Genomic DNA, 17,516 nt, shown 5'->3' with positions numbered 1-17,516 from the left:
ATCTTCTTTGTCTGGACAGGTACGATATCATCCTTACAGGATTTCCATCTGTATCTCAACTCCATTTATCCAGAACTACAATTCACGCTACATTTCAGTATGGAATCAGTTCCTTTTTTGGACATGAGAGTTTTACAGGATAGTGAGGGTACTCTCTCAACGGACCTATATTGTAAACCTACCGATAGTAACAGTCTTTTACATTACTCGAGTTGTCACCCAAGAGCCACTAAGAACAGTCTACCACGTTCACAGTTCAACAGGGTAGCACGTATTGTATCGGATCAGGATGTCCGCAATGAGAGGCTCGACACAATGGCTAGGAAATTTAGGGACAGACGGTATCCATCCAAATTGCTGGAGATCGAAAAACAACGGGTACTAACACCCCCTTCCCCTCCACCTACAAGATATCCTAGAGAAAGGATCCCCTTTGTTCACACTTTTCATCCGCTGATGCCTAAAGTTTACTCTATTATTAAGAAACACTGGCCTCTCCTTTATAAAGCTTACCCGGACATCGGTTCTTTTGAGGCCCCTGTATTGATCTGTACTAAACGTCCCACCAATGTCCGTGACAAGGTGGTAAGGGCTGACATAGGCAGTAAAGTTTCTACTACTACCCAGAGGTTACTCGCCCCTCGCCGTTGTGGCACATTTCCCTGCCTCAACTGTGCAGCCTGTTCGAATGTGATCAGGTCAGACAATATCACTCACCCTAGGACAGGCAAGTCTTTTCCGATACGTGGCTATTATACGTGCGATTCAAACTTCGTGGTTTATTTGGTGAAATGCCCATGTGGCCTCCTCTATGTAGGGGAAACAACCCAACACGTCAAAGACCGTATTGCCAGCCATAAGTCAACGATTAGATGTCAAAAAAACTGGTTACCCCTGCCTGAGCACTTTACTAAATACCGACACTCAGTTGCACAGTTGAAATACCAGGTAATTGAGCATGTACCCCGTCCGAGGAGGGGTGGTGACCATATCAAATTATTAAGAGAGAGGGAAACATACTGGATATATAAGCTTGATACTCTGACCCCTAGAGGGCTGAATAGAGAAATAGACTGGCTTATATAATGACTAACAACCTTTTTCTGTTATTTTTGCAGACTCGTTAGTACACTTTAACCCTAGGTGAGTTTGCTCCGCCCACTGGACTCTGTCTTAGATTGAGATGTTTGCCCCTGTGTATGTGTATATATGTATATATATGTAATTTTTTTGTGTATATATATATATATATATATTGATACACTTATGTCTACATGTCCATACATAAGGTATTGTACATGAGTTAACAATGTTTTGCTGATTTTCATTATTTTCCATCTACCTCTTTTTATTTTTATTTTTATTTTTACTTTACATTTTTTTACTTTTTTACTATTATTTTTATTTTTATTTGTTTTCCCTATTTTTCTATGGTTTTCTTTTTCTTTTTTAGGATTCACTATTTGTCTAGATGTCCTAACCATAATTATGCAATTTTTACTAATTATCTGTTCTTGATCAATAGTACATTTACCTAGTCTGTATCCTATGTAATCCATACATCATGACAACATTATACCGCTTTCCTTCTGATAGGAGGAAAAAATCGCTATTTTCCCTATCACCAGGGCAACCGCTGTATGTGTACAGCTTAATAGTATAGTCCTTAGACATGCGCAGTGCTCCTATTGGGACAGCGCGACGTCACTTCCGGTTCAGAGGTTCACTTCCGGTCTGACGCTACCACCCGGTCCCTATTTAAATACCACTTCACCCTGATTGTATTAGCATGACGCCACTGCAGCTAGGCGTGGGAGCGCCGCTATCTAGCACCACTGCACCAGGTACTGTATACATGGCCATCTTTAGTGGCACTTTTCAGGGACGCTTTTTTAATTGACTATCATCTGAGAGTGTGCACACCAGCACATACTATTTAGTTACAGCAACCTTTTCATGCAAAGTACACTGAGATATATGATACTATCTAGGGACACCTATGTAACCAACAGTCATATCGTATAGCATATATATACCATTTAAAAACTACATACAACTATGCCTGCTCCGTGCACAGTATATTGCGGTATTACGGACATCCTGAACACTATATTATCTGTCATAAGGAACACATCCACCTTTATATAACAGCAAAACATTGTATTCCCCTTGTGTAGATGGCCTGCTTTATGACCTTATAGAGACATCATGGTGTCTACACATGTGAATCTACTAAACTACGATTTTGACAATTCCTTTCAGCCATCTTTCTTGGGCTATTCTCTTGGGAGTTCTGTTCTTCCTTATTCAAAGATCCGAATTTCAATTCAGGTAATCACCTTTTCTCCTATTGTACCTAAGATGGAGTTGGTTCACTGAACCTTCTTTACTTGAGTGTTCTACATGTACCATATTGTATATTTGTATATGCTCTGTATATATTGTTTTACTATTGTTGTTTATTGGGATTATTTTTGTTTTTTTGTATGGTGTTGTAATTCTCTTGTGTTTATTTTCTCATTTTCTGATGTATTTCTCTTTATTTACAGCGATAAAAGTGATAAAGGCTCGGATTGAGCCGAAACGTCGTATTAAATTATATCGCTTCTACTTCGTGCTATATATACTTGTTTGGCTCCCACATGTTTTGTATATAATAAAAATAAGCACTTATTTGCATAAAGAAACCCCTCTGAGTGTGCGGTGACCTACGATGATCCTAGACGCCTTGTCATGGCCGGAGAACTAAATAAGCCTAAAGCAAGAAAAGGGGAAATCTAAACTGCCCCAGAGCAGACCCCAAAGCAATAGACACCCCCCAAACATGTATTGTCGGTGAGACAAGATGAAAACACAAACACAGATATAAAAATATGATGAGCAAATGATGGGGCCCACACTAACTAGAAAGGGCAGGAAAGGAAAGATGCTGTCTGCAATCACGCACAAAACCCTGCCAAAAAATGTCCAACAACTTCTGATAACAAAAAACCCTGAAGTCGTTAGACTTCAATTCCCTATATCAGCACTCTGGTATATTCTGAAGACAGAGAAAAAAGAGACCAAACTGATCAGGGACAAAAAGCAAACTGGCATAAACAGAGACATAAGGATGGAAATTCAGCACAGCCCCAGCAGGGGCTGGCTGACCACAAAAACTGAGTAAACCAGACCAAATCTCATGTGAAAAAATAGCACCACAAACTTAGCTTGAGAAGGCAAGAACAGAACTGGAAACCAGAACCACAGGGCAGGAAAATCACTAGCACAAAATTAGGGAGTCGGCTGTCTTAAATCCAGTCAGAGACTCCTGATGTCCAATCACAATCCTCCTCCTCAGGTGGCAGGTCTCTGCCATTTAGATCAGCTTCATTACCTACTGTCACCACTAGAGGGAGCCCGGATGGAGAACTCACGACTCCTCTGTCAACACAGCCAGCTCCACCACCCTCACCAGAAGCCAGAGGTAAACCAGAAAATGAGTTCACAACACCTCACCCCCTATCCTGGTATGCATGCTCACCCTCACCCCCCTATCCTGGTATGCATGGTCACCCTCACCCCCCTTTCCTGATATGCATGGTCCCCTCACCACCCTTTCCTGGTATACATGGTCACCCACATCCCCCAATCATGGTGTGCATGGTCACCCTCACCTCCTATCCTGGTATGCATGGTCACCCTAACTCACCTTTTGCTGGTATGCATGGTCCCCCTCACCCCCTTTTGCTGGTATGCATGGTCCCCCTCCCCCATTGCTGGTATGCATGGTCCCCCTCACCCCCTTTTGCTGGTATGCATGGTCCCCCTCCCCCCATTGCTGGTGTGCATGGTCCCCCTCCCCCCCATTGCTGGTATGCATGGTCCCGTCACCCCCCATTCCTGGTATGCATGGTCCCCCTCACCCACCTTTGCTGGTATGTATGGTCACCCTCACCCCCTTTCATGGTATGCGTGGTCCCCCTCACCCCCCTTTCCTGGTATGGCAGCCTGGTGGCCGCGACCAATCAGCGCCGCAGGATTTCAGTTACAGAGAGACAGACAGACATGATAAGACGGTTATATATATATATATAGATTTCTATTTATATCACTGTCTCTGGGCTATTGCTAGGGACAAACATATCTCGTCGAGCACATTCTGGCTTCATATCTATGAACCTTTGTTCGCCCCTTCCTTTTGTTATTTTGTTTCTTACAAGGTTTCACAATTTTAATTTAGTTGTTTAATTTCAATATGATTTCAGTATGATTTCTCATTATGTCTCCTCATTGTCCACGGCTACATGACCAGGTTTAACATGTTCTGTGCTGCTACAGGCAGTCCAATTTTTGGCAAGGATGTCCATGGGGAATTGTTTGTCAGGTCATGCACTCCATTACAAGTCTCAGAGACCCACACCCCTACATTAGGCCTACTTTTTAACTCGTTTTCCTGCAATGTCTCTTCCTTATCTCCGACTACATGACCGGGGTGAACGTGTTCTATACTGTTATAGGTCGGTGAATTTTGGGCAAGGGGGGCTGTGATGGCAATAGTTTATTTATTAAAAAGGTACCCTCCATTGGTGAAATGCTTGTCAGCCTATGCACTTCATTACAAGTCTCAGAGACCCACACCACTACATTGGGCCTACTTTTTAACTCGTTTTCCTGCAATGTCTCTTCCTTATCTCCGACAACATGACCTGGGTGCATGTGTTCTGTTATGAATGAGTCACCGGAGGAGGAAAAAACAAAAATACAAGCTAAGTCCAGAAAACCGGAGAGGTTGGTAGCTAGCGGATTGCAGACCCCAGATCCTATTCATAACAACTAACAGTAGCCGTGGGGTGTTCCTACGGTGGTCCTAGGCACCTCGTTCACAGCCAGAGAACTAAATAAACCTAAAGAATTAAAGGTGAAATCTAAACTGCCCTTGAGCAGACCCCAAAGCAATAGACAGCCCCCAACATGTATTGACGGTGAAAACAGATGAAAACACAAACACAGACAGAAAGACAGGCTGAGCAAACGATGGGGCCCACACTAACTAGATAGGACAGGAATGAAAAGCAACTGTCTGCAATCACGCAAAAACCCTGCCAAAAAATGATGTCCAACACATCTGATAGAAAAAGCCCTGAAGTCACTAGACTTCAAAATCACTATATCAGCACTCAGGTATATTCTGAAAACAGAGCAAAGAGATCAACTGATCAGAGACAAAAATGGAGTTCAGCCAGTCCCAACCAGGGCTGGCTGAACACAAACACTAAGTAAACCAGACAAAATCTCATGGAATAGCAGAGAAAAAACTTAGCTTTAGTAGACAGGACTAAACTGGAGGCCAGAGCTCAGAGCAGAGAGGATCACCAGCAACCCAGCAGGGCATCAGCGGTCTTATATCCACTCAGAGATTCCGGATGTCCAATCACACTCCACCTGTTCAGATGACAGGTTTTTCCCATCCAAATCAATTTCACTACCTCCTTTCACCAGCAGAGGGAGTTCATCGGACATCAAAGGTGAAGGAGAAAATGAGCTCATAACAGTACCTCCCCCTTGAGGAGGGGTCACTGAACTCTCATCCACGCCACCAGGGCGATCAGGATGGTCCCGATGAAAAACACAAACCAATCTTTTGGCATTTTGGGATCACTAATGCCCCTTCTGTCTTCCAGTGCTTCATGAATGATATTTTCCGGGACTTTGTGGATACATTTTTGATCATCTATCTGGATGATATTTTGATTTTTTCCCGGGATTTGGGACTCTCATGTGGAACATGTTCGGACTGTGTTCCGGATTTTGAGGGAGAATTCCCTGTATGTTAAGGGATTGAAATGCCTTTTTGGTGTACAAAGGATTTCATTTTGGGGATTTATTTTGTCTCCGTCAACTATTGAAATGGACCCGGCCAAGGTAGAGGCCATTTATGATTGGGTTCAGCCCACTTCTTTGAAGGCCCTCCAGAAGGTTTTGGGTTTTGCTAATTTTTATCGTAAATTTATAGCTAATTTTTCTGGTATTGCCAAACCATTGACTGATTTGACTAAGATGGGTGCTGATGTGCTGAATTGGTCTCCAGAGGCTGTTTCTTCCTTTCAGGAGCTGAAGCGGAGGTTCACTTCTGTTCCGGTTTTGTGGCAACCTGATGTCTCACTCCCGTTTCAGGTAGAGGTGGACGCTTCTGAGATTGGTGCAGGAGCTGTTTTGTCCCAAAAAGATCTGGTAACATCTTAAATGAATCCCTGTGCTTTCTTTTCCCGAAGGTTCTCCCCATCCGAACGCAACTATGATGTGGGGAATTGGGAACTGTTAGCCATGAAATGGGCATTTGAGGAGTGGAGACATTGGTTGGAGGGAGCTAAACATCAAGTCGTGGTCCTTACTGACCACAAGAATTTGATTTACCTTGAGTCGGCCAAACGCTTGAATCCTAGACAGGCTAGGTGGGCCTTGTTTTTCACATGTTTTGATTTTGTGGTCTCCTTTCTTCCGGGCACTAAGAATGTCAAGGCAGACACCCTCTCTAGGAGTTTCTTTGCTGATTCTCCTATTGTGACCAAGCCTGCTACCATCTTAGGTGAGGGGGTAGTTGTTTCTGCCATCTCGCCCGATTTGAGACGTGCTCTGGAAGAGTTTCAGGAGGACAAACCTGAGCGTTGTCCCATTGGAAAATTGTATGTTCCTGACCAGTGGAGGAAGAGATTAATGTCTGAAGTTCATTGCTCCGCATTGACTGGTCATCGAGGTATTTTTGGTACTAGAGATTTGGTGAGTCAGTCTTTTTGGTGGCCCGCCTTGTGTCGTGATGTCAGGAATTTTGTGCAGTCCTGTGGGACTTGCTCCCGGTCTAAACCTTGTTCTCGCTCTAGTGGGTTGTTGATGCCTTTGCCGGTGCCCAGGAGGCCATGGACCCATATTTCAATGGATTTTATTTCTGATATGCCTGTCTCTCAGAGAATGACTGTTATTTGGGTGATTTGTGATAGATTCTCTAAGATGGTCCATCTTGTACCACTCCCTAAGTTGCCATCTTCCTCAGAGTTGGTGCCCTTGATTTTGCAACAGGTGGATCGCTTGCATGGGATTCGTGAGAACATTGTGTCTGACAGAGGAGTTCAGTTTGTTTCTAGATTTTGGACGACTTTTTGTTCCAAGCTGGGAATTCAGTTGTCCTTCTCTGCGTTTCACCCTCAGACCAATGGGCAGACAGAGAGAACAAACCAGACTTTGGAGTCTTATTTGAGATGTTTTATTTCTGCTGATCAGGATGATTGGGTATCATGTTTGCTCTTGGCCGAATTTGCTTTAAATAATAGAGCTAGTTCTGCCACTTTGATGTCACCTCTTTTTTGTAACTTTGGGTTTCATCCTCGATTCTCTTCAGGGCAGGTGGAGTCTTCTGCCTGCCCAGGTGTAGACACTGTGGTGGAGAGAATGCACCAGATCTGGGACCAAGTGGTGGATAAGTTGTCTCTCTCCCAGGAAAAGGCACAGCAGTTTTCCAACCGGCATAGGACCATTGGTCCCCGGTTTAAGGTGGGTGATATGGATTGGTTGTCATCAAAGAATATCTCTATGAAGGTGGCTTCTCCAAAGTTTAAACCTAGATCTAATGGACCTTAGAAGATTTTGGAGATTCTTAATCCGGTCTCTTTTCGATTGGCTCTTCCTGTTACTTTCAAGATCCATAACGTGTTTCATAAGTCTCTGTTAAAGAGGTTTGTTGAGCCAGTAGTTCCTGTGGTGGCACCTCCTGACCCTGTATTGGTTGAAGGTAATGTGGAATATGAGTTTGAGAAGATACTGGATTCTCGTCTGACTAGATGGAGACTCCAGTATTTGGTTAAGTGGAAGTGTTATGGCCAGGAGGATAATTCTTGGGTCTCTGCATCTGATATTCATGCCGAAACATTGGTTCGTGCTTTTCATCGGGCCCATCCTGATCGCCCTGGTGGCGTGGATGAGAGATCGGTGACCCCTCCTCAAGGGGGAGGTACTGTTATGAGCTCATTTTCTCCTTCACCTTTGATGTCCGATGAACTCCCTCTGCTGGTGAAAGGAGGTAGTGAAATTGATTTGGATGGGAAAAACCTGTCATCTGAACAGGTGGAGTGTGATTGGACATCCGGAATCTCTGAGTGGATATAAGGCCGCCGACGCCCTGCTGGGTTGCTGGTGATCCTCTCTGCTCTGAGCTCTGGCCTCCAGTTTAGTCCTGTCTACTAAAGCTAAGTTTTTTCTCTGCTATTCCATGAGATTTTGTCTGGTTTACTTAGTGTTTGTGTTCAGCCAGCCCTGGTTGGGACTGGCTGAACTCCATTTTTGTCTCTGATCAGTTGATCTCTTTGCTCTGTTTTCAGAATATACCTGAGTGCTGATATAGTGATTTTGAAGTCTAGTGACTTCAGGGCTTTTTCTATCAGATGTGTTGGACATTATTTTTTGGCAGGGTTTTTGCGTGATTGCAGACAGTTGCTTTTCATATCTGTCCTATCTAGTTAGTGTGGGCCCCATCGTTTGCTCAGCCTGTCTTTCTGTCTGTGTTTGTGTTTTCATCTGTTTTCACCGTCAATACATGTTGGGGGCTGTCTATTGCTTTGGGGTCTGCTCTGGGGCAGTTTAGATTTCACCTTTAATTCTTTAGGTTTATTTAGTTCTCCGGCTGTGAACGAGGTGCCTAGGACACCCCACGGCTACTGTTAGTTGTTGTGAATAGGATCAGGGGTCTGCAATCCGCTAGCTACCAACCTCTCCGGTTTTCTGGACTTAGCTTGTATTTTTGTTTTTTCCTCCTCCGGTGACTCATTCATAACAGAACACATTCACCCAGGTCATGTTGTCGGAGATAAGGAAGAGACATTGCAGGAAAACAAGTTAAAAAGTAGGCCCAATGTAGTGGTGTGGGTCTCTGAGACTTGTAATGGAGTGCATAGGCTGACAAGCATTTCACCAATGGAGGGTACCTTTTTAATAAATAAACTATTGCTATCACAGCCCCCCTTGCCCAAAATTCACCGACCTATAATAGTATAGAACACGTTCACCCAGGTCATGTAGTCGGAGATAAGGAAGAGACATTGCAGGAAAACGAGTTAAAAAGTAGGCCTAATGTAGGGGTGTGGGTCTCTGAGACTTGTAATGGAGTGCATGACCTGACAAACAATTCCCCATGGACATCCTTGCCAAAAATTGGACTGCCTGTAGCAGCACAGAACATGATAAACCTGGTCATGTAGCCGTGGACAATGAGGAGACATAATGAGAAATCATACTGAAATCATATTGAAATTAATCAATTAAATTAAAATTGTGAAACCTTGTAAGAAACAAAATAACAAAAGGGAGGGGCGAACAAAGGTTCATAGATATGAAGCCAGAAAGTGCTCGACGAGATATGTTTGTCCCTAGCAACAGCCCAGAGACAGTGATATAAATAGAAATCTATATATATAACCGTCTTATCATGTCTGTCTGTCTCTCTGTAACTGAAATCCTGTGGCACTGATTGGTCGTGGCCACCAGGCTGCCATACCAGGAAAGGGGGGTGAGGGGGACCACGCATACCATGAAAGGGGGTGAGGGTGACCATACATACCAGCAAAGGTGGGTGAGGGGGACCATGCATACCAGGAATGGGGGGGAGGGGGACCATGCATACCAGCAAAAGGGGGTGAGGGTGACCATGCATACCAGCAAAAGGGGGTGAGGGGGACCATGCATACCAGCAATGGGGGGAGGGGGACCATGCATACCAGCAAAAGGGGAGTGAGGGTGACCATGCATACCAGGGTAGGGGGGTGAGGGTGACCATGCACACCATGATTGGGGGATGAGGGTGACCATGTATACCAGGAAAGGGTGGTGAGGGGACCATGCATATCAGGAAAGGGGGGTGAGAGTGACCATGCATACCAGGATAGGGGGGTGAGGGTGAGCATGCATACCAGGATAGGGGGTGAGGTGTTGTGAACTCATTTTCTGGTTTACCTCTGGCTTCTGGTGAGGGTGGTGGAGCTGGCTGTGTTGACAGAGGAGTCGTGAGTAGAGTTGAGCGACTTTTGGTTTTTTAGGGTCGAGTTTCGTTTCGTGAAACCCGACTTTTCCAAAAGTCGGGTCGAGCAAGATCGTCCGATTATAGGGAAAAGTCGGGGTCGTCGCGAAACACGAAACCCAATGTAAGTCAATGGGGAATAAAAGTCGGCAGTGAGAGGACAGGAAACACACCTACAGTGCCCATTTGAATGCCAAAAGCATCAATTCTTCTTACTTAAGCTTGTCAACCTTAATTAACTTCATAATACAAGTTACGCACTGAAAAATGGGGGTTATTTGGCTAAAGTTGTGGGGTGGTAGGGCTGGCTCCAGGTTTTCATGTGCCCTGGGCGAAAGAGCGCCCCTTTAACACATACCACAACTCATCATGCTCCGATACGGCAGAGAAATAGCGGTATAGTACAATGAAAAATACTTCACTTTTTACATCTCATGACGAGGCCCATCTATTTCTCCATACAGAATCATTGGTCCTATATAATGTTTGAAACAGTATATGATGAGCTCCACATAATGCTACAGTATATGTTGGTCCCCATGGATGAAGCTCCACTGTCTTATGGGCCCAAATAATGCTCCAAACATAATGGGCCCCATTTCTAATGCTCTAGTGTATAATGGGCCCTGTAAATGCTGCTCCAGTGTCTGATGTCCACCTTTGGAATGTTCCAGTGTATGGTGGGCCCCATCTATCATTCTCCAGAGTATAGTGCTCCCCAAAAATTGCTGGCCCAACATTGAAAACAATCAAATAAGTCTCCTCGCTAGGGAATCCCTGTACTAGTCTGGACTCCTCGTCGTCCCCATCTTCCATCTCACTGCACAGTATTTCAACCTTGCAAGTGCTGTGATCCTGAGCAAGCAGGGGGGGCCCACTCGTTGGCGACGGCACTGGCACAGGGCCCCTGATAGTACGGTGGTGTGTCTGATGGCGGGTGGGCCGAACCTGCACTTTCATCTGCAGCTTCCTCTTTGTCACCTTGTAAGATGGAACTGTATATGGGAAGGGTAACCTGAGTTTCATCAGGGTCAGATTCAGGCCGTGTAGCGTGCGAGGGGAATGTAGTGGTCTGGGTCAATGTACCAGCAGATTCATCGAGCAGTGGCTGGGCATCAGTGCACTTGTGTCGCCCCCAGGAGTACAGTCGCCACAGTGGCATTACCTTCCTCCTAGGGAGTGTGATGTCATGCTTGGGAGCAACGAAGGCTCTCTCTAGCAGGTTAACTGATTGGGCGGCGTTATTCCCACGAGTCATGACCCTCCAAACAGCGTTCATGAAGGCAAAGTGTTTGTTTTACGTGGGCAGTATGGTTGCAAAGCTGAACCTTAAAGGAATGTCCAGAAGGGCACCACCAGGAGTGGAGCCTACTGCGTAATTTGACTCAACACGGGCAACCTCAACCATGCCAGCTACAGAACAGATGCACACATTGCAAGCTTAATTCCGTTAACGAACGAGACTCCGTCATGCCCCGCGGTCCGAGTCCGGCTTACTAGAGGGACACGTGAGGCTCTGGCACATGAGATTGGCCAATAACTGGTGTGTCATGCCCTTACATGTCCGTGGCTGCATGTGCGCTACACTGAAAAGGCCAGCGTTTGTCGCTTACAGGTGCAGATAACCCACTGAACAACGTTAGTCGTGGGGATCTGTGATTACAATTATTACCCGCGAACGATGATTTCCCAGTAAGTGCAGGTCAACCGCAGTTCCGGAATTAGGCCTAACCGTCATTCCTGAAAAAATTAAAAACTTACGTGTGCAAACCACAGGTGCTGTAGCTTGCTTAACAGCTCGCCAGCCGTTCTCACGCCCAGTGTGGATTACACGTGATTGCACAAAGGTGAGAAAGGGTACCGTATCCCCAGATAACATGTATGGATAGCGTACACATTCAAAATATATGTCTATACATCAGGAGGCAGGCTCAGACGGTGTTAGGCCCAGTATGGATTGCACGTGATTGCACAAAGGTTAGAAAGGGTACCGTATCCCCAGATAACATGTATGGATAGCATAGTGTACACATTCAAAATATATGTCTATACATCAGGAGGCAGGCTCAGACGGTGTTAGGCCCAGTATGGATTGCACGTGATTGCACAAAGGTTAGAAAGGGTACCGTATCCCCGGATAACATGTATGGATAGCGTACACATTCAAAATATATGTCTATACATCAGGAGGCAGGCTCAGACGGTGTCAGGCACAGTATGGATTTGACGGCCCAGATTACACAGCCGAGGAGCAGGGAGAGGTAAAGATTGTAAATGCTGGGGCCCTGCCCAAGCAAGGGGGGCCCACTCGTGGGCGTCGGTACTGGCACTGGGCCCCTCATAGTACAGCGGTGTGTCTGACGGCGGGTGTGCACCACCACCGTCAGAGACACTTGATTGCACTATGAGGGACCCTGTGCCAGTGCCCGCGCCCAAGAGTCGGCCTACCCACCTGTCCAGGGCAACGGCACTCGCACGGTGTCGTGCGGTAGGTGGTGACCCCGGCCATGGGGGGGGAGGCAGCACAGTTAGGGAGTTTTAGAAAGTGGCATATGTTGATGTTGGACATTCAGCTGATGCAAAAGGCGAAATAGGTGAAGTCCCAGGAAGAGGTGGACCAAAGCAAGCCATTTTTCTGTCACCCTATGTGTCATCAGGGGAAGGTGGGACAAAATCCTTGGAAACCCATGCATGGTTCATTTTAATGAAGGTTAGATCATCCACATTTTGGGTTGACAGACGGGTCCTTTTTTCTGTCAGGATTGATCCAGCTGCACTGAAGACTCTTTCCGATAGCACACTTGCAGCTGGGCAAGCGAGCTCCTGTAAGGCATATTGGGCCAATTCAGGCCAGGTGTCCAGTTTAGCGGCCCAATAGTCAAAGGGGAATGACCTGTGTGGGAGAACATCGATATGGGAGGAAAAGTAGTTTGTAACCATAGTTGACAACTGCTGTCTCCTGTCACTTTCCATCGATGCAGTATTACCAGTTGTGTGAGCGGTATTTGAAAAATCAGTCCACAACATTGTCATGAAACCCCTGTCTCCAACGCCACTTCTGCTGTGTGCACCACGAACACCTCTGCCAAGCTGCCCCCGGCCCGTACGGCTCGTGTGAGAACCATCACCGCTGCTGTGTGCTGGGAATGCCTCAAGCAACCGATTTACCAGAGTTGCTTGTTTATTAGCCAATATTAGGTCAAGGTTCTCCTGTGGCATGATGTTTTGTAATTTGCCTTTATAGCGTGGATCCAGGATGCTGGCCAACCAGTAGTCGTCATCGTTCATCATTTTGGCAATGCGGGGGTCCCTTTTTAGGATCTGCAAGGCATAATCTGACATGTGGGCCAATGTTCCCGGTGTCAATGATGCACTGCGAGTGCTGGTTGGAGGAGCACTTTCTGGCAAATCCACATCCCTCCAGTCACGCACAAACCCTGTACCAGACCTTGCCACGCCAACATTTTCACTTGCCCCACGAGATGCATCCTCCTCCCCTAAGTAATCATCCCCATCATCATCCTCCTCCTCCTCTTCTTCCTCCACCTCGTCCAGGAGAGGTCCCTGAGCAGACAATGGCTGAATGTCATCAAGGATTCCCTCCTCCTCTTCCTCCTCATCAACATTGGCTGCAGACGCCTGCTCCTTAAGGTGCGTCAAAGTTTGCATGAGCAGACGCATAAGTGGGATGCTCATGCTTAGGATGGCGTCGTCTGCGCTTACCAGCCGTGTGCATTCCTCAAAACACTGAAGGACTTTACAAAGGTCTTTCAGCTTCGACCACTGCACACCTCTCAACTCCATGTCTGCTCTCAAAGTGCCTGGCCGTGTATCCTCCCACAAATGCATTATGGCCTGCCTCTGCTCGCACAGCTGCTCCACCATGTGCAGGGTGGAGTTCCACCTTGTTGCAATGTCGATAATGAGGCGGTGGTTGGGAAGGTGGAGCAATCGCTGCAGCTTCTGCATACGAACGGAGTGTACAGGCGACCGGCGGATGTGCGCGCACAGTCTTCGCACCTTCTGGAGCAGGGCTGTTAACTCCGGATAATTTTTGAGGAAGCACTGCACCACCAGGTTCAAGGTGTGAGCCAAGCAAGGTATGTGGCTGAGTTTTGAAAGGGCTATGGCTGCCACAAAATTACGGCCGTTATCACTAACTACCTTGCCTGCCTCAAGATGTACACTGCCCAGCCATGACTCAGTTTGTCGCTTCAAGTACTCGGCCAGCACCTCGGCGGTGTGTCTGTTGCCCAAACACATCATCTGCAACACAGCCTGCTGACGCTTTCCACTAGCTGCTCGATAGGGGGACACATCGTGTGCAACAGTGGCAGCTGCAGATGGAGTGCTCGTACGACTGCGCTCTGTGGACGAGCTTTCGCTTCTGGAGGAGGAGGAGGAGGAGGAGGGTCGAACGCCTACAGCCAACTGTTTCCTTTACCGTGGGCTAGGCAGCACTGTCCCACCACCGCTGTCCCCTGTGGACCCTGCATCCACCACATTAACCCAGTGCGCAGTGATGGACACGTAATGGCCCTGGCCATGCCGACTGGACCATGCATCAGTTGTGAGGTGCACCTTTCCGCTCACTGACTGCTTGAGTGCATGGACAATGCGGTCTTTCACATGATGGTGGAGGGCTGGGATGGCTTTGCGAAAGAAGAAGTGGCGACTGGGTAGGTCATAGCGTGGTACTGCATAGGCCATGAGTTCGCGGAAAGCTGTGCTTTCCACCAACCGAAAGGGCATCATCTCAAACGAGATTAGTTTGGCAATGTGGGCGTTCAAACCCAGTGTACGCGGATGAGAGACTGAGTACTTTCTTGACCTACTCATAGTGTCTGGGAGGGTGAGCTGGACTTGAGAGCTGCATATGGTGGAAGTAGCGGTGGACAGGGCGGACTGAGAGAGGGTTGATGGTGATGGAGTTGTTGTTTTTTCTGATGGCCTAGAATCAGTCTTTCGTTGATATAACAGTGGGATTCCCTGACTGCTGTGGCCTTGCAACGACACCTCAACATTTGCTGCTGTGCTAACCGGTGGGCTTACAGTGGGGGAAACAATGTAGCGTTGCTGACTACTTTCGTTGTGATCAGTTGCACACTTGGCACTTGAGGTTTGGTGTTGTGTCCACGCTTGCAAGTGCATGCTGGTTAAATGTCTAAGCATGCAACTGGTATTCAAATTTTTCAGATTTTTCCCTCGGCTAAAGGTCTTTGCGCACTTCTTACAGATAACCTTGGCCTGATCATGAGGATTTTGTTCAAAAAAGTGCCACACTGCACTCTTCCTACTTTGGCAGACATTTTGCGGCCTAGCACACTGTGATCTTTTGACCCTCTGGACAAGCTGTCCAGCAACTATTTTGATGTTTGGAACCTGTCTTTGGAGTGCTCCGGGCCTGCCAGATAACAGCTGTTGCGATGTCGATGTCTGCTGTGGATGCTCCTCATCTGAGCTATTGGAAGCAGCACCCTCTTCCCCCAATGGATGCCAATCTGGGTCAACAACTGGGTCATCCATCACCTCCTCTTCTATGTCATGTGCACCTTCCTCTGTGTCACCGTGTATGGTGGTATAGTGTGCGGGAAGGGGCACCTGAGTCTCATCAGGGTCAGAATCTGGCTCTGTACACTGCGAGGACAATGTAGTGCTCTGAGTGAATGTACCAGCAGAATCATCCATCAGCGGCTGTGCATCAGTGCACTCCATGTCAGATTCATCTTGGCCTGGGTAATTCACCATTTGACTTGATAATCCAGGCATGGTATGTGAAAACAGCTCCATGGAGTAATCAGTAGTATGGCCTGCGTCATCCTTCAATCTTGGTTGGGGTGAAGGACACAAGGAAAGGTGTGGTTCATGAACATGAGCCTCCAGTGACGACTCAGTGCTTTTACTTTTTACAACTGAAGAAGAGGAGGCGATAGAGCTGGAGGCTGAGTCAGCAATGTAAGACAAAACTTTTTCCTGATGCTCTGGCTTTAAAAGCGGTTTGCCAACTCCTAGAAAACTAAGCGTTCGAGGCCTTATGTAGCCAGACGATGACGCAGGCTCAACACCTCCTGCATTCGGTCCTATTTTGCTCTTGCCACTACCATCAGATCCACCACCAACACCATCATTACCAGCTGCCAACCCCCGCCCAATTCCACGGCCTCTTCCACCAGCCTTCCTCATTTTTGGTAGAAATGTAGACAAAATCCAACAAACTATATAGTAATGTAAAACAAGGTACAAGGTATCTATAGGACAGGGGAGATTTTTAATTTCTGCACACACTTGTGGACACTGGACACTTTTGGATTGTGTGAGGCCCACTGAGTATCTGAGCGCTCTGTCACAGGCTCGATGGCAGAGCTGTGACCAAAGTGACTAGAGGATAAGGGAGATTTTTAATTTCTGCACACACTTGTGGACACTGGACACTTATGGATTTTGTGAGGCCCACTGAGTATCTGAGCGCTCTGTCACAGGCTCGATGGCAGAGCTGTGACCAAAGTGACTAGAGGATGAGGGAGATTTTTAATTTCTGCACACACTTGTGGACACTGGACACTTATGGATTGTGTGAGGCCCACTGAGTATCTGAGCGCTCTGTCACAGGCTCGATGGCAGAGCTGTGACCAAAGTGACTAGAGGATGAGGGAGATTTTTAATTTCTGCACACACTTGTGGACACTGGACACTTATGGATTGTGTGAGGCCCACTGAGTATCTGAGCGCTCTGTCACAGGCTCTATGGCAGAGCTGTGACCAAAGTCACTAGAGGATAAGGGAGATTTTTAATTTCTGCACACACTTGTGGACACTGGACACTTATGGATTTTGTGAGGCCCACTGAGTATCTGAGCGCTCTGTCACAGGCTCGATGGCAGAGCTGTGACCAAAGTGACTAGAGGATAAGGGAGATTTTTAATTTCTGCACACACTTGTGTACACTGGACACTTATGGATTGTGTGAGGCCCACTGAGTATCTGAGCGCTCTGTCACAGGCTCGATGGCAGAGCTGTGACCAAAGTGACTAGAGGATAAGGGAGATTTTTAATTTCTGCACACACTTGTGGACACTGGACACTTATGGATTGTGTGAGGCCCACTGAGTATCTGAGCGCTCTGTCACAGGCTCAATTGCAGAGCTGTGACCAAAGTGACTAGAGGATAAGGGAGATTTTTAATTTCTGCACACACTTGTGGACACTGGACACTTATGGATTGTGTGAGGCCCACTGAGTATCTGAGCGCTCTGTCACAGGCTCGATGGCAGAGCTGTGACCAAAGTGACTAGAGGATAAGGGAGATTTTTAATTTCTGCACACACTTGTGTACACTGGACACTTATGGATTGTGTGAGGCCCACTGAGTATCTGAGCGCTCTGTCACAGGCTCGATGGCAGAGCTGTGACCAAAGTGACTAGAGGATAAGGGAGATTTTTAATTTCTGCACACACTTGTGGACACTGGACACTT

General features: G+C 46.8%; 1 long non-coding RNA gene across 1 annotated transcript; it reads left to right on the top strand.

The window, feature by feature from the left end:
• Positions 1-164: 164 nt before the first annotated feature.
• LOC141054273 (uncharacterized) lies at positions 165-2,687 on the top strand. Its single transcript, XR_012221391.1, has 2 exons — positions 165-1,143; positions 2,263-2,687. It is a non-coding gene; the product is annotated as an uncharacterized lncRNA (long non-coding RNA).
• The last annotated feature ends 14,829 nt before the right edge of the window (positions 2,688-17,516 follow it).

This window comes from Dendrobates tinctorius, unplaced genomic scaffold (assembly GCF_039654945.1).
Source record: "Dendrobates tinctorius isolate UK_male_01 unplaced genomic scaffold, ASM3965494v1 ptg000177l, whole genome shotgun sequence".
In the NCBI taxonomy this organism is placed as follows: Eukaryota; Metazoa; Chordata; class Amphibia; order Anura; family Dendrobatidae; genus Dendrobates; species Dendrobates tinctorius.
This window is presented reverse-complemented; position numbering and strand designations above follow the sequence as displayed.